This window comes from Sesamum indicum, linkage group LG1 (genome assembly GCF_026168435.1).
Source record: "Sesamum indicum cultivar Baizhima isolate 11 linkage group LG1, ASM2616843v1, whole genome shotgun sequence".
In the NCBI taxonomy this organism is placed as follows: Eukaryota; Viridiplantae; Streptophyta; class Magnoliopsida; order Lamiales; family Pedaliaceae; genus Sesamum; species Sesamum indicum.
In genome coordinates, this window is record NC_142657.1 from 8409206 (window position 1) to 8433454 (window position 24249).

The window sequence follows — 24249 nt, forward strand, 5'->3', positions numbered from 1 at the left end:
AATAATTACGAGTTAGTATGAAAGGGTGGAGATGTTTCTGATATTGCTGCTCTTAAATGGTTAAGTTTTGCCAAACAAGCTTCAATACGTAGTGCACTATTAATTGTCCTCCAATGGTATCTCACATCCAATTATGATAGATTTAGCAATCTTGTTATGTTCTAGGTTTGTTTTCTTTTCTTCTTACAGTGAACCTCTTCTTGTATCACTCAAAAAATGGTCTCCTTTTGAGTTGAGTTACTTAAGAAGGTTCCACATGTATTAAATTATGGATAAAAAAGCACTAGCTACTGGCCAAATATCTTAAAAGCCGCACGAAGTCCCTTATATTTTTAGATCATTTCGGTAACAAGCCTTATGTCACTCATATTTGCTTTTATTGTTTGATGCTTTTCTCTCCCATATTATTTGTATGTTGTATGTGCTTTGAGGTAGATACACATCATATTTACATGCTAATGTACAATTTGGGCCATTTTATTGTAGCGCAGTCAACTTTTCTTCTAATCATCATCATCGATCTCTCTCGTTCTCTTTTAACCCTACATGTCAATTTATTTTGCAATATACATAGAGGACGTTTCTAAGGAACAAGAAGAATGTGAGGTTTATAAGGTGACTCTTATGCAATACGATAATTTTCTGTGTACAAGTACTGTTAATGATTGAAACGCCCTCATGGTATGTTCTCTTGTTTTCATCTTCCTACGAATTTGAATTATAAAATTATGCCACATGACTTCTGGCTTTATGTGTTCTCTTTATCCACTTGTACTATCTCTTTGAATAGACAAAGTGCCAAAGCCCATATATGTCGCATGTAATTTTATTTTGTGTTACTCAAGTGTATAAACTTGGTTGTGGAATATACTAATTACAGTGCAACAAATAATAGGATCATTCTAATGTAATATATATGTTTGTTCTTTGAACTGTACGTTGTTGTCGACAAGTCAATGACTTTGGATAAGCTAAGGTAATCTTTATCAATGGTCATCAATGGTAATCTTTATAAGCTACGGAACAAGAATGAGAAGAACGTGAGGTTCATCAAAGGTTAAGTGTTAGCAATAAGAAAATTTTCTACATGAAGTTTCTCATAATAATTGAAAGACCTCATCGTATGTTCTCTACTTTCACAGTACCATGAGTTTTACTGATAAGAGTATGCTCCATGAATTGTTGCTTCACTTGTTCTCTTTATGTGCATGTTTCAATGCTTTAAAATATTACAATATCGAAAATATTTGTTGCTCTTATATACCAAAAGCATAATCTATTGCATATCCTTTAAATTATAAAAGTGGGTATACATGATACAGAAAAAGATATGAGACATGATAGAGATTGATTTGGCTGATTGGATGTAAGAAATATTAGAGATTAGATTTGGGTTTATCCGAGGCCATCATAAACTTAATTTCAAATAGAACTAGAAATCCATATCTATATCTATCTACATTGACTTCTATGTAAAATTTATGAAGAGGACAAATAATTTATTACCGTTTTTAATTTGACTAAACTAACCTTTTAATAATTATATTAAGTAGTCCTTTTGGGTTGAATTACTTAAGAAGGTTCCATATGTAGTAAATTATGGATAAAAACACACCAGGTACTGGCCAAATATTTTTAAAACCGCACGAAGCCCCTAAGAGTTTTAGATCATTTCTATAAAAAGTCTTATGTCACTCGTATTTGGTTTTATTATTTAGATGTTTTTCTCTCCCACATAATTTGTTTGTTGTATGTGCTTCTGAGGTACACATCATATTTATATGGCAATGGACAATTTGGGCCGTTTTATTGTAGTGTAGTTAGCTTTTCTTGTGATGATTATCATCGATTTCCCTCGTTCTCTTTTAACCATACATGTCAATTTATTTTGCAATCTACACAGAGGATGTTTGTAAGGTACAAGATGAATGTGAGGTTTATAAGGTAAGTGTTGTGCAACACCATAATTGTCTGCATGCAGGTAGCCAGGTACTCTTAATGATTCAAAGGCTCATGCTATGTTCTCTTGTTTTCATCTTATTATGAATTTGAATATAAAAGCATGTTCCATGTTTGGCTCTACGTGTTCTCTTTATGCATTTATGCTATCTCTTCAAATAGAACAAGTGCCAGAGCCCATATATGTAGCATGTAATTTTATTTTGTGCGACTCAAGTGAATAAACTTGGCCATGGAATATACTAATTATAGTGCAACAAATAATAGGATCATTCTGATGTAATATGTTTGTTTGCTCTTTGAACTCTACGTTTTAATCAACAAATCAATGACTTTGGATAAGCCAAGTTAAATTATCAATGGTCATTGATTTCCCACACTTCTAAGGAACAAGAACGAAGGTTTATAGGTTAAGTGTTAGCAGTGAGAAAATTTTCTACATTAAGTTTCTCGTAATGATTTAAAGACCTCATATGTTCTCTAGTTTCATATTACCATGAATTTAACTGATAAAAGTATGCTCCATGACTTGTTGCTTCACTTGTTCTCTTTATGTGCATGTTTCAATGCTTTAATATTAGAACCTTGAAAATATTTGTTGCTTTTATATACACTGAAAGCATAATCTATTGCATATCCTTTAATTTATAAAAGTGTGTATACATGATACAGAAAAAGATGTGAGAAATGATAGAGATTGATTTGGCTGATTGGATGTAAGAAATATTGGAGATTAGATTTGGGTTTACCGGAGGCCATCATAAACTTAATTTGAAATAGGACTAGATATCTATATCTATATCTATCTACATTTACTTCTGTGTAAAAATTATGAATGGGACAAATAATTTCTTACCGGTTTTCGTTTAACTAAACTAACCTTTTAATAATTATATTACGTAATCCTTGTGAGTTGAGTTACATAAGAAGGTTCCACATGTAGTAAATTATAGATAAAAACACACCACATACTAGCCAAATATCTTCAAAGCCGCATGAAGCCCCTAAGACTTTTAGATCATTTCTGTAAAAACTCTTATGTCACTCGTATTTGGTTTTATTGTTTAGATGTTTTTCTCTCCCACATAATTTGTTTATTGTATGTGCTTCTGAGGTACACATCATATTTATATGCCTACGAACAATTTGGGCCATTTTATTTTAGTGCAATCAGCTTTTCCTTGATGATGATCATCGATCTCCCTCAATTATTTGGCAATCCACACGGGACGTTTCTAAGGAGCAAGAAGAAAGTGAGGTTTATAAGGTAGCTATTGTGATAATTTTCTGCACGCGGGTACTCTTAATGATTCAAAGGCCTCATGGTATGTTATTGTAAACTATATTCTCTTTAAGCATTTATGCTATCTCTCCGAAGAGATCAAGTGCCAGAGCCCATATATATAGCATGTAATTTTATATTGCGTGATTTAAGTGTATAAACTTGGCCATGCACTAATTACAATACAACAAATTATAGGATCCTTATGATGTAATATATGTGTTTGCGCTTTGAACTCTACATTGTTTTCAGCAAAACAATGAATTTTGATAAGCTACGCTAATCTTTATCGATTGGAATGACCATAAATTTTATCTGAAATAGATCTACTTAAATATCTACATCTATATAAAAAGTATGAATAGCACTAACAATTTCTTGAAGTTTTTCTAGTGTGACTAAACTAACCTTATAACAAATTTAATAATTTTACATCGAATTGCGTTACTTGAGAAGAAAATCAGTAGCTACTGACCAAATATCTTGAGAGCCACATGAAGCCTCTTAAATTCTTAGATCATTTCGTAACAAGTCTTATGTCATTTGTATTTAGTTTTATTGTTGAGATGCTTTTCTCTCTCACGTTATTTGTTTGGTATATGTGCTTCTGAGGTAGAGACGCATCAAATTTATATGCCAAAGGACAATAGTCAGCTTTTCTATCAATTATGATGGATCTTCCTAGTTCTTTTTTAACCCTACATGTCGATCTATTTCACAATCTACACTAAGGATGTGCCTGAAGAACAACAAGAATGTGAGTTTTATAAAGTAAGTGTGGTGCAATACAAAAATTTTATATTTGGAGCTTCTCTTAATGATTCAAAGGCCTCATGGTATGCCCTCTTATTTTTCAGTTTATCACGAATTGGAATGATAAAAAGTATGGTCCATAATTTCTGGCTTCGCTTGTTCTCTTTATGTTCATGTTTCATGCTTTTAAAATATTAGTACTTGTAAAATATTTGTTACTCTTGCATATATCGAAAGCATAGTCTATGCTATATTGTTACTTTAATTTCTAAAAGTACTATTGTTATATATTATATTTGTATATAGATATATATATGCATATATTTTCATATTTATATACAAGACATAAATGTGTGCATGATACATAAAAAAATTTAAAAAATAATAGAGATTGGATTTGGCTGATTGGATGCAACAAATATTAGAGAGTGGATGTGAGTTGACTGTACGTCCATCATAAACTTAGTATAAATAGAACTATATATCTAAATCTCTACCTATATACATTTATATTTATATAAAAAGTATGAATAGCACTACACATTTCTTGCAATTTTTAGTTTGACTAAACTAACCTTATAATAAATTTAAAATTATATTACATAGTCCTTGCAAGTTGGGTTACTTGGGAAGATTTCAGATGTAGTAAATTATCTATAAAACTCATTAGCTACTAGCCAAATTATTTGATTTTATTGTTTAGATGCTTTTCTCTCACACATTATTTGTTTGTTCTATGTGCTTCCGAGTTAGATACGAGTCATGTTTATATGCCAAAAGATAAGTTGGGCTGTTTTATTTTATTGTTATCAGCTTTTCTATCGATGATCATCAATCTTCCTGGTCTTACATTAACCCCACATGTCAATTTCTTTTGATCATGTCCATAGTTATGTTGTCACTGTTATTTGGTTTTATTGTTTAGATGCTTTCTCTACCACATTATTTGTTTATTGTATGTATTTCTGCGCTAGATACACATCATATTTACGCCAAAAGACAAGTTGGGCTGTTTTATATTATTGTAGTCAGCTTTTCTGTTGATGATCATTGATCTCTGCTTATTTTGTTTTAACTCCACATGTCTATTTATTTTACAATCTATATAGAGGACATTTCTAAGGAACAAGAAGAATATGAGGTTTGTGAGGTATGTGTTGTGCATAACCTGTCTATCTATTTTGCAATCTACATAGAGGATGTTTCTAAATAACAAGAACGTGAGGTTTATAAGGTAAGTGATGAATACTCAAAAAATATTCTTCAATATTTTTAAGTTCACTTTGCTCTTTCGATTCTTCTGATTCAGAGGATTCTTCTTTTTCCGAAAATATTACAATGAGTATTTCTTGTTTTTCTTCTTCTTGTAAATTAAGATTATTTATTTTCTTTTTTAGCCTTCTAGCTTTTTTGTTTCTGCATCTATTTGCAAGATTATCTGTTTCTCCATAAATATAGCATTTTCTTATTTTCTTTGTGGTATTATTTTTAGCAAAAATTTAATAATACCATTTCAAAAAGTAATAAAAACAAATAATTTATTAAATTATAGAGAGGGGACATTTTTGTGCCAACAATAATAATATTTTGAGTGGTATTATCTATGTTAACACTATTATTGTAAATTTGAATTCTGATTATTACAAATAAGTTAAATTTAGTTTAAGTTTGAAACGAAATAATAAGTCATATTTAAAAAAATAAATATGAAGGGGTTAAAATATATTCCGCTGCTACCAATTATAATAATAATTTATTATTTTTTATTTATAAAAATTAAAATTTCTCAATTTATTTTAATAATTTCATGTTGTTAACCGAATAATTATTCAATCTCAAAGTAATAGAAAGAAGATAATATTTCTCTCAAATAGAAATAAGGGCTATATACATATTTTAACTAGCTTGACTTTTTCTAAATTAGTAGATATAAAAGTAACTTTCTGATTGGATAAAAACCCTCCATGCTTAGAATAATAATATTATTCTTAATATATTTTAGTATTTTGCACATTAAATTATCATTATATTATTTTTTTAACTATGATGAATTTTCAAAAGGTGAGGAGCTTAAAAAATTCACCCATATATTCCTTGTACCCATTTATTATTTAAGGTAAAGTTTTTCTGGTGTATTTGTAGTACATATTCAAAATTAATTAATGAATGAGTACAATAAACTAATAAACTCTCTCGAATATTTTAAATTAATTTGATAATAAAATTAAATTATTTTGTTTTTTAAGATAAATCATTTAAATAACTTTATAAATATATATTTTAAAAAAATGGTAAAATATATTTTTTAATTTTTTAATCCTAACAAATTATCATTAAGCATATATATATATATATTTACTGTCAGTTTCTTTTCAATTTTATATATGGAGTTCTTAGGATATTAAACTTGTTACGTATTTATTTAATGTATAAAATATTAAAATATATTGGGAATAATATTATTTTTCAAGTCGAGGGGTAAATTTATTCAACCAGGGATAAATGTTTAGGAAGTAAATGTTAATCTTTACAAAATAATTTAGAGGGTAAAATTGTATTTAAACCCACAAATAATTATTACTTGAAAAATTATTTATTATTTAGATAAAGCTAAATTTTCTTTGATCTTGTAATTTTGAAAAATAATCTTTATTAAATAATTTATGTTGGTTTATTAAATATTTTAAATCAAAAAATACTTCAATATTTATATGGGATACAAGTAATTATATTTATTATCTAAGAATTATTTACTATTCATACAAAAATAAATTATTTAATTCTATTAATGCCAATAACTAATTATCTTTTCAGGTTTTGTACCAATTATGGGTGACAAATTTTTGTACTTGCTTAGTTATTTTTATTGTGTTCCGTTTTAGCTATATCCCTGTTGTATAGTAGGGTAAATTATATTTTGTCATTTGAATTATGCCCATTTTAACACCTTATTAATTTACCATTTTAACTTTGTAAAATTTGCAGCTGTTATATATAATTATTTTTTTGTTGATCTTTTTGTTGAAAAAATATCACATACTTTGTATACGTAAAAATATCACATCATGTAACCCTTAAAATATCACATGTCCACTGAAATTTATGTTTTTTCGAAAAAAATTGGTTGAAAAATAGTTATTAAAAGCAAAGTTCAAGATTTTATTAGGTAGAGATGGTAAGTTACACAAAAAAATAAATAAATAAATTTAGATGACAAAGTGTAAGAACAGATATATTTTGGATGATTGTTATAATAAAATATAATTAATTCTATATTTTATTATTAATTGATATTGTTTATTCATAATTATTATATAGTCAATTTATATGGTGATATCGCACTGTGTATCGAGATGGATAAATTAGTTTTATTTATTAACATAAGTCGAATTCAAAAGTAAAAAAGAAATAATTACTAAATAAAATAAAGAACTTGAAACGATTCACCGATTTTATATTTATTTTATTTCTAGATTTTTTATTATACGTTTGAATTTCATATGTCCCAACAATAATGGCAATAATAGTTTTAAAAAAATAATTTAGTATTACTATAAAAATAAAGTTCTTTAATTTTGATGTACATATATATTTTATTCATTATGTAAGTTGTTATTATTATTTTGAAATTTTAATTACCAAAATTTAAATTTTGCGGTTAAAGTTTATAATCAAACTAATTATAATTATAATTTTTCATTTATCATTTTTAAAAAGTAAATTTCTCTAATTATATTTTAAAATTTTAATAATTCAATTAAAAAAGTAACAGAGAGAAGTTAACATTTTTCTCAAATAGAAATAAGTGCTAAATACATTCTGTTCTGAATTATCATTGATGTAACATTAATTCTCTAAACTAACAAATATAGCATAGCTTTTTGGTTGGATGAAAATCTTTTAATGTATTTTAGTATTTTGCACATAAAATTGTCATTAAATTATACTAAACTGATTCGTGTGGACCGTCATATGGAAGCCTTAGAGGCTTGGTCGATATGAATTGAGTACCCGGCTCCGATAGTACAGGAGTAGTCCTCAGAGTTGAGGAATCACGACAGTCACATACATACGATTACTGTATCTTGGATCTGTGCGAGAGGTAATTGTGTCACAGACATGTTCATCGCAAGCCTTGTCCAGTGCAATCAGAGTGTGTAGCAAGGACGGTAAGTTCTAAGAAGAGAATCCATCCCCTATCAGTATGTGATAGAAGTATCTCCTATGTACTTGGAGATGCTTTCACGCTCTATTAATCGGTGGCCATAGTCGTTGAATGGATAGGAAAAGGAGGTTCTTATATCGAGAAACTTGGCGTAACATGGTCTCAAGTATTAAGCATATATGCTTAGTCCAGGATGGGAATTGACACCTAAGTCCATACTTAGACTAAGGCCAGGAGACGGTAGACGGAAGGACCATATCCGTATGGAGTCGGGAGCCTAAATGTTCACACGAAAATTCACCTAATCTCTAGTGTCATGGACCATTGCTAGACGGTCACCCATCATGACGGGCTTTCTTGATTAAGGGTTAATCAAGAAATATTAATTAAATTACATTTAATTAATAATAGTGTTGGACATTAGCCCAAATATAGCTAAAAGGTGAACCTAAAGAGTCACGCACAAATCATCGAGAAAGCTTCTACTTTTATTTTCCCAACCATAGCCTCGTATGATTATATTTTATCGTTGCGTAAATAATTCATACGCATCGAATGCCCGGGAATGGGTACACCCATTGGGTTCGTTTGTTTCTACACTTCAATTTTATTATTATGCATTTATATTTATCGCTTCCGCTAGCGTGTTTTCGGCCCGTACTATGCGATCTTTCAAGTGGTATCAGAGCCCAATTCGATGTAGAGACTATCGGTTTTATGTGAATAAGCTGAAAGCACCGGAAAGTGAGAGTGGATCGGCCTGGGAACTCGCGATCGAAAGCGGTAATAACAAAATGCATAAATTAAAATGGAAACACAATAAAACAATAATTCCAAGGGGTGTACCCTTGGGAGTTCCCGGGTGTTCGATGTAGTTAATATTAATAAACGACAATAATAAAATTAACGGGGCTAATGGTTGAATGAAATGCAAGAGGTACATAAATCATAAATCAAGATTACCTCTTTAATTTGATTTACTCGAACCTCCTTCATTTGACCCGTTCACGCGAGGCTTCAACGTAGAAGCTCTCTAAAGTTGTGTTGACACTACACATGTATTGGAATCCCTCAATTCTCTTTGCTAGAAAAAAAATTAGGGAGAAAAATACACACCGAGTGTGTATGCAAGAGAGGTGTTAGGCCAAGTGATGGAGACTGAGAGGAAATTATCTTTCTTGTTTTGTTATGTATTCATTATCATTCCAAATGAGTAATACACATATATGTACCTTGAATGTATGTATTAAAATATGTCTAGGTTCATTTAACCATCCATAAGGTAATAAAATTTTTTGTTCCAAATAACGGATGACTAACATGGCACTTTCCAAAAGTGAATTTGTTAGTCAATAATTTCTTTTTCTAATCATTTCCGCCAACTTAATTAATAGGCTTGGGATGATTTTAATTATTTAAAATTCAAGGCTCAATCAATCTTAATTAAATCTAATTTAATTAAAGTCCACTAAATTAAGTCCATCATATATTTAATCCAATTAAATATATGAGCCTAATAAGCCTTTATTAATTAATAAGTCCAACTTATTAAATAATAAGGACAAACCCAATATAAATTAATCCTATTAATTTATCTTTGGTTTTATCCATCCAATGGATCCCTCTTATTTATAAGTAATCCAATTACTTACAGAATTAATTCCCAATTAATTTCTTGTCCCTTCTCGATGATTTGTGTGCGACTCTTTAGGTTCACCTTTCAGGTCGACTTGGGTTAGTGTCAAACACTATTATTAATTACAATTTAATTAATAATTCTTCACCATCCTTTGATCAAGAAAGTCCGTCACCATGGGTAGCTGTCTAGCAACGGTCTATGACACTAAAAACTAGGCAAATATACATGTGAATTTTTAGGTTCCCAAGTACATCCTTCCATCTATTATCTCCCGACCTTAGTTCAGGGCATGTACTTGGGTGTCCGTTCCCATCTTGGACTAGGCGTCCATACTAAATACTTGAGATCACTTTACCCAAACTGTGGCAACGTTTTATAGAGCGTTAATGCATCTCCAAGTGCATAGGAGATACTTTTATCACGTTTTGACAGCAAACGAATCCTCTTCTTAAAACTTACCATCCTCACTACATACTTTGACTGTGCTAGACAAGGCTTATGATGACCACATTTGAGACATGATCACCTATCGTACAAATCTAAGATACAATCATCGCATGCACGTGACTGTCATAATTCCTCAAGTTTGAGGACTAATCCCATACTATCAGAGTCGGGAACTCAAGTCATACTGGCCAAGCTTCCAAAGCTTCCATATGATGATCCCCGCGAGTTAGTTTAGTCAATTCGATATCTAGCTAATCGATCCATTAAGATCGCCTAGACATCCCACATCTGTTGTCGATGAAACACGTCACTCATCGAATGAATGTGACTCTTAATGTAAGTCTTAATAGGACTCTCGATGCCCAGTCTCAAGGTCCTCGACTTGGAATATTTCAAACCCAACCCTAACCATTTGGTTTCATGACGACCATCCAATGCGCAGTCCAATTATTGTACGGTTGTTAAAATGGTATGTGGGCATCTGTTGTGGCGTCCAAGCAGTGCTTTATGTAATTTGATAAGCACAACAGATACGTGTGTTGAAGATGAATACTTACCATATTCGGACAATATCTCTTAAATAAGATTGCTTGAATGATTTTTCAAAACCGCCAATGCAATTGGCTTTGGTCAGCAATTCCAGCATAAGCATGGCAACATGTTTTAACGGCTTTCGAAGCATATTTTAATTGCTTATTGTATTGATAATTATGTGTAGAAATTAACTTGTTTAATTTTGTGATTAATTGGATGATTTTAGTATTCAAGAAAAATTGGATAAGCACACTGTTGGCCGCCCAAGCAGGCTGGGCGCGTGGCCCTCTGTGCGTTGTTGCATGCCGATGATGGTTGGGCTGGGCCATTTTTCACCATTTCTCAGGAAAATTGAATTTTCTAAATTTCTACAAATTTTATGAAAATTGTTAATTTTTGCTGATTTAATTTTAAATTAAATTAAATATTTTTAAATTAAATTGCTTTATTAATATGGTTTATATTTGTTTATTGGATACACATATTTTGATCACTCTTTTGATTGTAATTTTAAACTTGCATTTTCTGCATATAACTTTTTTTTTATGATATCGAATATCATGATTTTTACAATACATAAAATGTATTATTTTTCAGTTTAGCGTGTTTAATTGGATTATTATGCTAGTTGGATAAAAATGGATAATCATAGAGCCCTTATCTGTTTGGATGTGTTTAATTATTCTGTTTATGTTGGGTGGGCCCGTGTGTCCTTTTCATTATCTCTCTATTTCTATCGTTTTTGCCTTGGAATATAAGGTTTGCTTTCCTCCCCACTATGTACTCCCCCCGACTATTGATCAGGTTTTCTTTTTAAGTTGTAATGAGAGTAGAATAGGTTTTTGGTGAGGATTTTTATTTTTACAAAAACAAGTCCATGGAGAAGAAGGTCCATGAAGGAGGAAGCCCACAGAGAAGGAGGCACCACAGGGGACCTACAAGGATCATCTATATGTTGATAGGTAAATTACATTTGTAATAGCATAGGGCACCCTACACAAACCTTAGACTTACTGTGGGCTCAGTGGGCTGCATAGGTTGGGCTGTGATCATCCAACAGGGGTATGCTTATTGTGATGAGGTCTCGGTCAAATAATCAAAAATTTAACTCTCACTTGATTGAACCAAGTTAAAGTGTTAGGGACCAAATAGACTTGGATTAAGATGATTTGATATGTCTAAGGTTTCCACCTACAACAATGTGGTGAGGAAGCTACCACTACCCAAATATGGTCTCACAACTAAATGTGGTCTCACAAGTTGTGGCACATTTGGATTAGAGGCAAGCTGCACTATTATTGTGAACAAAGAAACGCGCTCACTGTTTTCCTGTCTCACTAGTTGTGGGGGGCGATAGCTGAGGTGTGGTTTAGTTATAGGTTGAGCTTGACACTAATTAAATATTAAGCCCATAATAGACTTGGATCGAAATGACTTTTAGATTTGTCCAGGCCTTCCATCCATAAGAATATCATGAGGAAGCTACTGCTATCCAAGTGTGGTTTCATGAGTCATGGCATATTTGGAATAGAACTGAATTATTGTTATTAATAAAGGAACACGCTCGTTTTCCCTGTGTCACGAGTCGTGGCGGGCAAAAATTAAGGTGTGATTTGCTTTATGGGTCGGGCTTAACACTGAGTAGCATGATTCACTTAGAGTCCTCAAAATCATGTAAAGAAGTGAGGCAAAACATCTTGGGTGAATCTCATGGAATGAGAATAGTATTGGTTGCCTCCCACAAGGTCTTTTCCATGTGAGTCGTAAAAGCATCGCATGATAAATTGTTCTTGTGGATCCCAAGCCCACTAGGAAAGGATTTCACAAAATCCGACTTGAGAGTGGTGGGATTTTGTAGAAATAGTGGGAGAATTTAACGACTAAAAGACCAAGTCTTTAACTCAAAACAATATTGCAATAATCTACTTATTCTTTCTGATCTGCATTTAGAATGCATGTCTTAGATTCATTTTCTAATTTATTTTTGAGATTTATTTCATTTAATGGAACTTAAATAATTAAATTAGCTGGAAAGTCATAGGATTATACTCGATTTTCGAACCTGACTTATTTTATGGATAAGCCACTTCCATCGGAATTGAAAAAGGAGTCCTTGCTTTAAAAAGAACGTTTTGATGTTCGGGATTAAGGGATAAGGACAATCGTAAGGTCCGCAACATCATACCTGCTTCTATCATCCATGACCGGTATGATAGGCTGGACGTTGGTTTAATAAATGCTCCACATAAATCAAATCTATGCGGCACCGCACTGGCACATTAGATATGCCGCGATGGAAGCATTTTTTGAAGCCAAGATGAGTGAAGTTCGTCTGTAACTAAACATTGGGTTAAGATGCAATCTCGTATGAAGAAGCTCTAAAACCTCAATGTTGATCTTAAAAGGTGATGTACATTGAGTAACCCTTCAGTCTCTTCATCCCTCCTTTCTACCTATTTATCATGAACTCTAAATAGGCTTAAAAAGACCATATTTGAGTTGATAAAAACGTTCTAACATGAGGCATTAATTTAAAGAATCTGTGCCATCGGTGTTGAATTTGGAGACTTTGCCCTCAAGAGCCAAAGGCAAGGGTGTCGAACGCCGAATGAGGAAGAAGGATAGAGCAAAGTTAGCCAATGCAAGAGCTTTCACTGCTACTGTAGCCTTGGGCAAGGGTAAAAGAAAATAAAAAATGGTTATGCAGTTAAAATTCACATATGATGTTTACATAAAATTGCCAGAGAGATTGGAAGAGGGAGTAGTGTGAACTCTCCTTCACCCGAGCTATGGCATTTGATTAAGCAAACATGATTACTATTCTTATTCTCACATATTAGACACTTGCTATCGTAGCACATTTCTGCAAATGGTTTGCAGAAATGAAAAAGAATAAAACATTAAGACATATAGTCTTAAAGTTAGGGGATGACTAGGCCATTACTGCAAAAGATATAAGAATAAGTGAACTTAACAATTAGTGTTCATGTTAATAATATGCAATTATGTAACCCAGTATGATCAAGTACAAACTTGATCAATAAAATATTCTTTTGAGTCTACTGAGTTATTAAATTGTTGTACTTCATGTCATAATTGAATTATGCAAGCTCAAAATAAATGACTAAATGGTTTAAGAAAAAAACTTACAGAGAATGACATGCATGAGTAGGCCATATCCCTCTAGTTAGTATAAGTAGGTTGGTAAATTCAAAGAGTCTAACAATACACGATTTGAGTTTACTAACTTATGAATCCTCCTGAGAAGTAAGAAAGCCATGAAAGCACTTTATGGGACAAAGAGTGCTTGTAAAAAATAATATATTGGATTAGATCCAAGATAGACATCTATAAGTTACTAAATACATAAATACTAGTAGAGGGTTCACAAGTCTAAGGACTTCTGGAAAGTTCGGAGAAGTTAAACTTAAGGAGGAGAACCAAACTGGTTGCGGAGACAAACCCTTCAATGGGATCGAGGTGGTACGTATTTAGTGGGAGTTCTTGAAATATCCAAATGAGAATGAAATTCTCACTCAATGAAATTCCTCCGGAAGAGACGATGTTGAACTGTCTCTAGTAAGGAAGAAATTGAACCTTGATTGGACATGGTTTGATCGGTGTTTCACAAAATTACCTGGACTATTTGGATATGGACTTTCGAAAACCGTTAATTCGAAAAACATGGCGTTTTCTTAAGGTCGCAATCCAGACACCATATTTGATACGGATTGGAAAACCTATGTCCTACAAAAGGTCTTGAGTATGAAGAATGGTCCTGCATACATCGAAGGACTAGTAGGAGGCAAATTAGAGTTAGAGTCTAATTTATACAGGTTCATTATCAATTAATGCAAACATTATTTATAATCAAGACTTCTCTGAACATATTTAGGTTCTCCAAAGGACGATCAGAAAGCTCCAGTTACCTGAAAGGTACGAGTTTTTTAATCTGACCGGAAAGGAAAAGTGATGTAAGACATTCATTCGAATTATTTGGCTTGGATTATGGAGTTCAAACTAGGTTTGAATGTCCTGTGTCTAGGATGCTTGTTTTGACAAGTTAATAAGGTACATGACTCTGTCAAGAACAAGGTGGAAGGTTAGTGGGAGCTCAATTGTGTTCCTAATATTTTAGATGTTAAAAACAACTTTGATCATTTGGAAAGATAAAAAGATGTTATGGGACTCTAAAATACGAATATTGTTAATAAAATCCTCCATATAAGAATTGGATTCCTATCTAGAGATAAGCTATCCAAGATTCAGTAGTAGTAGATTGATGAGGAGCTTAGATGTTTGACATCCCCTATGTCTTTGCTGTAACCAGCATTGGAATGTTGTTTGGTACACTAAGCCCGCAAGAGATAGCTATTGAAGGGCCATCTTTAATACCTGAATAATGATTAAAGAAGAGCTTTTGCCACACATAAATGGAGAGTTGATTCTGGAAGGCTAGGTAAGGGATTAGCAAAGGGTTTGGAGAAAATGAACTTGCACACAATAGTTAAAAAATATTTACATAGAGCGCACACAACAGAAAATTATAGCACCAAGCAATTTTTATCCTAAATATTATTTCAACAGAAATGAAAGTAGTAAGGTTTAGATCTTACCAAGACGCCACTAAAGAAAATCAATGCTTTGATACCATTGTTGGGAGTAATCCCCTTCAGTAGTGAGCCCAAAGAAACATATTCCTAACTCAACTATTACAAAGAATAATGGGTTACAAAAACCCGTAAGATTACAAATCAATATACAGAGATATAAGAATATATATTACAGACCTACATATAATATTACAGAAACAGCAAAAGGGTTTTTTGGCTCAGAGAGCCTAATCCGAAGAGAAAAAGCCCACTGCCACAAAGACCGCCAACCTTTTACGGTTGCTCAGTACTCAAACAAAAAGAACTAGAAAACTTAGGCCGCATGACCCACTTGAAACCACAAAGGTTTCTTACACAGAAGATGGGTTCACAATGAACGTTTCAAACAGTGTAGAATAGGAAGAATGAGAAAAGTATTTCTACACCGGCTAGCATAGGTTAGAAGCCATCGGAGGCTTTTATAGAGGTACAACATTGAAGAGGGAGGGAGAGAGAGGCGGTATAGAAGGATTTCCGAGGACATGAGAATCGGTGGAGAGGAGAAGTCAGAGAGAGAGAGAGAGAGAGAGAAGAGGTCAGAGAGAAGGCTACGAAAGAAACGAGGGGGCATAATGAATTAGGATTAGGATTTTGGGGTATAAGTATAATACAAACCAGGTCGGGCAAGTGGGTCAGGTCTGTGGGCTGGGTGTGGTGAATGGGCTGAGCCAACAAGTGTGAGGTCCCAGCAATGGGCTTGGCCTATCAATAAATTCATGGGCCATTTTTCAGAACACTAACTAATGGTGATATAAATTAAAATACTACTCCAAACTATCAATAATAAATCTATTAAGATAAATGTAAATTTTCATTTATTATTTTCACCACAAAATACCATTTAGAATATCATTATAGTTGGGACATAAAATCTAAGAGAAAGAGAGGGAGAGATAGAGAGTCCTTTCAACAACTCACATTTTAACTAATAGATAGTAACATAAAGAGATTAAAATAGAGAAAAACTAATTTATCTATCTAATGTTCATATAAGTTGAATTAATTATTAATAAAAAAGATTAATTAGTAACTAACCATATTAGCAAAATCAATTAATAACTACAATATATATTAGCATAATACTAAACATAATGGTAAATAGATGGGACACATTCATAAAAGAAAATAGTTAAGTGACCATTAAATTTAAATTGTAATTCATCATTAAATATTTAAAATTTATAATCATAAGTGGCAAAATGAGAAACAACTAACTTGTTCACCTCATGTATTCATTTTAAAAAATATCATATAATATTAATGGAAGGTATAGTCAAGTTTAATAAAACCTGTAACTTGTCCCCTTGATTATCCAAAATGATCTCAGAACTTCAGTTAGTGCTTTTGGTGTAAAAATTATAAATTCATCAACTGAAGTGTTACTTCCAATCACATATGATAAGTTAAACATGGGACAAGTCACTAATTTTCTTAGACACTCTTTCAATTACTAGGCAGCTATTATTAATTCAATAAATACGACAGAAAGAACTTCTATCTCTTCCTTGCAGTATCCAAAAAGATTGAGAGTAATAAGATTCAACATCAAATAAAATAAGCGATAACAATCGTAAATATTAACTCAAAGAATTCAGAGAATTCTATCAGCAATATCAATGTCAACAAAGATAAAGATAAATATCATCCTGCCTATTTCATTTTGTTACATGTCTTTAAATTTAGTTGAAGTTTTGGTTCGATTTTTAATAAGGTAAATAATTATTTACAAATCACAAGCATCTTAGTCAAAAATCACAGCCGTAATACGATGACCTATTCACAGCAAGCAAATGGGGTATGATAAGCATCTAACAATCACCTCAAGCACTCTCCAAATAAAAGTCTACTAACAAAGATAATTATTTTGCCTAAAAAGTAATTACATTTGAAAATATATTAGTCGACGAATCGTGGTAGCCAGGATGATAAATATTCGATAAATAGTATTAATATGTAGATATAAGATGAGAGAAAATGTATATCCTCAAAATATCCTTAAAACATATCTATTGTTCTATAAATTGTTCATCGTTTTTCTATAAAAAATGAAAATTGATTGACTTAGCTCCGTGTGCAAGTGTCATATCTATATTATATATTAAAGGAGAATACTTTCTGATGTTTTTATTTTTTTGATCTACTCTTTTACTATTTAATTTAACTTATATATATACATGCATTTTTTATCACAATTTTCTTACAAAATTAAATATTAACTTGTTATTCTCTATATAATTTAAATAATAACTATTTTATAAATATTTTATTTTAAATAGTATTATAGAATATACAAACACATAGAGTGTGCCATAAATTGCTAGTAGTAATAGTGTAGGGTTAAAATAGAATTCACACTCTAATTTAAATATCTTGATTATATTATATAATTGACATACTTAAAATTTTAAATAGAGTTCAATACGGCCTGACAGTAGTTTCCGTGGGTTTCTTGAACAATATGTTTGCAGAACTTCCCGAATCTATGAAGATACATCGTACTTCGTAGTTGGCTAGTAGCACCGTGATGACTAGAGCACCATTATGAGAGCTCTTAGGACCTGATCTTTCTGCCCTTGGAACTGGATGAGGGGAGCGTCCTCCGTCTCCCCAATATCCCATATCTCCTTTATAGTTATGTTGTGTGCTTCTCTAACCTGGGCTTTTCTAGCATGATGGGAGTCACCTCCACTTTACAAGGAGGATCATTAGTTTCAGCCTTTCCTCCAAAGGTATTTCGTGTTCTTCATCTGGTAAGAGTTAGGACTGGAAACCTTTACTTCTTTTCCTTTGTCTGTTTCTTGTTTACGGTATGGTCCTGTCCCTCGGGCTTTTTCCCAGTAGACGTACTCCTGTAGGTATCCGTTTTGGATGAGCCTCTCAATCTCACTCTTCAAATGTCAACACTCTTCCGTGGTGTGGCCATAATCATTATAAAATGGCAAACTTTTTCGAAGTTAGGATGTTGAGGCTGCTCTCTCCATGATAGAGGGCGAGCTAGCAAGCCTTTTCCTTCGACTGCTATAAGGGCTTGGATGATTGGTACCATCAAGGGGGTGTAGACTACATTAACCCTTTGGAAGCGTGCCTTCTTGTCCCGAAAATCAGTTCGAGGCTTCTTGAAAGGGGCCACCTCCCGCACTTCTTTCTTCTTCTTCCAAGACTCTCCTTCTTAGCAGCTTGGGCATCCTCCATGTTGATATGCTTGCCTGCACTGGCTAGGAGTGCGTTGAACTTGAACACATGATTTTTAGCTTGGGACTTGAATAAGTATCCATCCAGGAGTCCTTGTGAGAAAGAACTAGCACTCACCTCTTGAGTGGCGGAGGGTAGTGGCGGAGGGTAGTGGCTGAGGGTACCTCCAAGGCCACAGTGTTGAGTCTTTGAAGCTACTCCTTCAATGATTCATTGTCCTTTTAGCATATGGCAAAAAGACTGAGCTCCGTCTTTCGAAGTTTTCGACTGCTAGCGAATTGGTGCAGGAAGAGATACCGAAATTCTTGAAAACTTCCTATGGCCCCAGCAGGTAATTGGTTGAACCGTTGTTGTGCAGCATTGACGAAGGTGGTGACAAAAATGCGACACTTGATTCCGTTCGTGTACCTATGCGAAAGAGCCACATTCTCAAAATGTGAGAGATTCTCTTGAGGGTTAGTCGTCCCATCATACTTAGTAATAGCGGGGGTACAGTAACTCGTTGGGAGTTCATCTACCATCACCGCTTCCATGAAGAGGACATCCTATTGCTCGTCTTTGAGGGTCCCTATTATCTGATGCTATAAATCTTGGAGACCCTTCTGGAGACATTCCAGTTGTGCCAGCCATTGTCTGGGAGGTCCTGAGGAGCCGCTGGAGGGTGCCTTTGTCTCTCAATCGATGAGTCCTTGGTGCAAGAATGTCTCCTTCCTATAGGTTTCCTTCTACTCCTTTTTCGGGGATGCTTGCTTCCACAGCAGGGGCTGAGCAGGCAGGAACCAGCACTGCCATCTCCTGAATTACTGTTGCGACCACCTGTTAAATTGCACCCAGCAAAGCTGGGAAAAGCTCTCCTAAGGTGTTGTATGAGGAAGTGCTTCGTCTTGAAGGATCGACCAAAGGGTCCACCACTCTGGGAGGTGGTATTGATGCAGGAAAGCCTGGGGCGCATCCACCTCCAATCAAGTCCAGGGAGGCTCCTGCAATGACCTACAAAGGATGATTATTGTTGGTTGTCTCCATGCACTTTTGGTAGTTAGCGGGGTTGCTGGGGGTTTCCATGATAATTCATGTGTTCAACTCAATTTCCCACAGATGGTGCCAATTGATGCATGTGATTTTAGCACGGGTCCAAATTCTTGGATTGTGATGATAGATTTTGGTAGATTGAGCGAAATTTGCTTGTTTTTTATATGTAATTATTGAAATTGTTGTTCATTAAATTCCTCGTATCATTAAAATTAGTATTGTCTCTTAATTTATTGAACATGAAATTGAATACTCACGTGGAAAAAACAAAGCGAATTTTCCCTCCAAAATGGCAAAATCCCCAACTTCTCAATGGGCCATGGACTAAAATTACACAAAAAATTGAAAATATAATCTAGTATACTATTTGTCATCTGGATATTTAAAGGTTGACCCTCCAAAATTACATGCCCAACAATGTACTTTTGCCAACTTAACTACATAAAAAAGAGAATAATCTAATTAAAAATTGGTTGGTAAGTTTGCTTGATCAATATTGTTGTTAAGGATGTAGGATATATTTAAGCTTTTTCACTATTTCATTATAATAAGTTCCTTCGCTTGTAGCCCTTTGTCTTGTGGTGCTTGCATTTTGATGGATTCTAGCATGTGTAGGTTTTGCCTGATGATAATGTCTGTATTCCTCTTAATTTTAAGGTGCATTAAGGCTGATTCAAGCTGTAGTACCTCACATGGCATCCAGGAAGAAGCGCAAAATCGTTAATGTTGGAAGCGTCACGGCTTTGGCTCCTTTGCCATGGGCAGGTGCTTATACTGCATCCAAAGCTGCTCTACATGCAGTTACTGATACTCTCAGGTCTGTTTGAATGTTTCCTATCCCCAAATTCATCCATAATGTTTTGTCCGAGCTTCCATTTCTGTTCAATATACGAAACACCTTCCTCCTGTGTAAGCAACGACAAGACTATAGCTTGATCACTTGAGTAGCCTTATAGGGTAAATCATATTTACATCTCATGAGGTTTGGCTCAATTAGTATACATCTCAATTCCATTGAAAATCACAATTACCCCATTTAATGTTCGTAAAACCTTATAACATTTGATGCAGAACTGCACAAGTATAAAGATACCCTTGATCCCCTGTGATATGGTAATGTGCAAAATATCTTCCCTGTGAAAAAAAAGATTATCAAATTATCTCTCTGTGTTTTTAAACTTAAAGCAATTTATCCTTTTAGAAAGGCGTGTGTAGTAGACTCGCTCCTATTGTGAGTGTGCATAGTTTTTTCTCCAAAAAGTTATTTTTATATAATATATTAAATATCTAATATATAAAATAATTATAAAAAGAATAAATATACTATTTTATATATAATATATAATATTTTTTAATAATATCTACATTTTTATTTAAAATTAAAAATAAAAAAACCAACCCCCTACTCACCCACCTCCAAACCAGCCACCGCCCATCCACTTCCCAAGATAGTTGGTGTACATGCTAGTCATATTGATCTTTTTGGGGAAAAGTGCAATCAACCCCCTTGTGATATCGCAAATGAGCAAATTACCTCTTATGAAAAATAAATAGCGAATTACCTCCTTGTATTTTTAAAAATATAACTATTTACCCCCCTAAGATTTTTAAAATGAACCAATTTACCTCCCTGTATAAGGAGGTAAATTACTTCATTTTAAAAAGTATAGGAGGATAAATTACTATATTTTTTTAGTAGGAGGGGTAATGTGTTCATTTTCAATATCATAGGGGAGTAAATTGCTATTTACCCGATCTTTTTGTTTCAATATTTCGAAAAAGAAGCATTTTAACCCCTTCTGTCTTGTTGTGGTTTTCACTATCGCAATTTGCAACTGTTTTCATATTTTCGCCGGTACACTACCTATTTTTCCCATACTTGCTAATTATAAGAGCCCAAATACTAAACTATTATTGTGTTTTGCTTTCTCTGTAGATCTAGCACAAACACTCTCATTCTTTGTCACTTAATTGTGAGTTCAGGAAGATAAAAAATCATTTATGCTGCACATTTAAATTCTATTTGATGGACATATAATAAGAATTACATGAGTTATGTAGAAAATATGATCGTAAAAGTTAGCAAAACATATTGTCCAAGTGGACATTAAGACAACTGAGAATCAGTAAATATTTGTGCAGACTGGAACTATGACCCTTTGGGATCGATGTGATCAATGTTGTACCTGGTGTTGTGAAGTCCAACATAGGAAACTCTTCCTTAGCAACATACAATAGGCTGCCAGAATCAAAGTTGTACAAGAAATTTGGAGAAGCAATTCGAGCAAGAGCGATGCTTTCCCAGAACATTAAATCAACGCTTGCAGAAGAGTTTGCAAAGAAGACGGTCAACGCAGCGCTGAAGCAGAATCCACCTGCTTGGCTCTCCTTAGGCCATCTGTTCGGAGCAATGGCAATCTTGCACCATATGCCCCTTTCCATCAGAGATTTCATCGTCAGGAAGAAATTCAACTGTTGATATATCTTCCTATGTCCCACAATAACTTGGGAAGTTTCCTCTAAGCCCGTGGTATATGATGCAGGTCTCTAGAATTTGAATTTTCTATTTCAAATTATATTGTATTTTTCTATTTTGTTTAGTATATAAAAATTATGTTATTTATTCTATATCAAGAAAAATGAGACGTAGTGAGTATTTATAGTATATATTGCTTCTGAATCCTACAGTGGCTTCTTCGAAGCAGGCGCTGCAAGAGAATGAAGCGAAGGATCCCAAGCCGGGACAAACTGTTTGAGCACCGTTATTGAGAAATCAAGCGAATATATGTGGTACGTTTCGATGGATTACTGAGTTTAAGGGTAACTTATTGATTCAGTTTGAATTTTAAAACTTATTGATAGTTTTGTACGTGAATATGCAGTTTTGGAAGAAGTATAGTAGGTACATATTAATGATGAAGTTGTGCTAGCAAATTTAATATTTTATCGATTAGTAAAAGAATCCATGATTGTCAATTCGCGAAATTTGTAGGGTCATGGAACTAGTGAAGAGGAAGATGTTCCTCTGGATTATGCAATTAGCTCTTAATTTGAAGCTTGTGTTGCCTTACATTAATCATGCTTTCCCATGCAAGCAAATTCAGTTGCTGAGGAATCAAGAGTTGGCTCTGAGAAACTGTTCTCCAAACCAGTTAGGATTTCTCTCTGAAGCACCTCTATACTTGGAAATTGAGCAATCCCTGGGTTTTCTTGACCATTTAATGTTGGGAACCCCTGCTTCTCCTGTGAGAAAAATCCTGCTGGAGAGTGGTCTGGGCTATGTTCTTGTTGGTTGCAGGGGTTGAAGTGAGCTCCTCCAGCCTCAGTTTAGTATTGGACTATAATTTTGTAACCTTACGCCTACCCTTGGAGTATAATTATTGAAACTTCAGGTTGTTACCAGTCTTGCAATGAAAATTTAGTTTTCAAGAAATGGAACTCATGTGATATACTGAAGATAATTGGTTTTGTTTTCTGTTGGCTTTACTAGTTTCATGGTAACTTTCATCATCAAATGAAACATTAAATTGATATGGTATGCGGTGTCAACAGCCAATCATTGCTGGAGATGGGTACTAAAGATTTGGATTTTGTACAACTGAACCAATTAAGGAAGAAAAGCTGGTGGGATATCACTATATCCTCTCACACCATCAGTTCGAGGGAAGGAGGAGCTCTGCAGCCATATAATTGTTCGAGGGTGAGGCAAAGCTCTGTCAGGATGTGTTGAAGATTTATTTACCCTGGTAATTCTGGTATTGTTTTTTTGTAATTTAATTACATGCGAATTTCGAACCTCACCATTGTATCTTTTCAAGTTGGTGGAGGGTTATAACTTTGTTATCGTGATGTTTGAATGAAATTTGTGTAGGATTTCTTTGAACTATTTCGTAGAATACTGCATAGGTAGGTTGAAAAGTGGTGGTGCTTGCAAACCAATTCTTTTACATAAATAGTTTGTATAGTCTATTGTGACTAAGCCATGACCCAAAGTGTGGGTCATGGCTTAACTGAAAAGTGTGTTGGTAGTTTTTTTACAGGTACATGTGTGCATATTTATATTCATTCCTTTTGTTCATGTTCTTTTTAAGCATGGTGCACTTCTCTATATATTAGAAGGTTTAAGAAAGGGAACAAATTGATGAGTTAACATCTTATGTTGGTCAGGGCTTGGTCCCCTATGTGTCTCGTTTTGTTATGTTGCCTTGTGTTCTAGTTTTGGTCTTTAATTGAATTAAATGGTAGGTTTTGTCATTTTCTAATGAAACCAACTCTCAAGCTCAATGGGACAACATGATTTTGTCCTCAACTGTTGCTTTCCTTTTCAAATTTATCAGAAGCAACTGAGTTGATTGATTCAATTGTTCAAATTATCAACTGTAGGTCAACTGTGTTCTTCAAGATGTTCAATTGACTGACCAGAAGCGTTTTAAGCAGTTTGTTTCTCAAAGCAAAGCAAGAATGGAGATTGATCTCTGACAGAACTGAGACTAATTTGCCTTCTTCAACTAAGTCATGTTAATTGTTGATTTCCATAATAGGTTAAGAGGCAAGTGGACATAGCATTGCACTGCAAGGATGGATGCAAAGCTCAGTG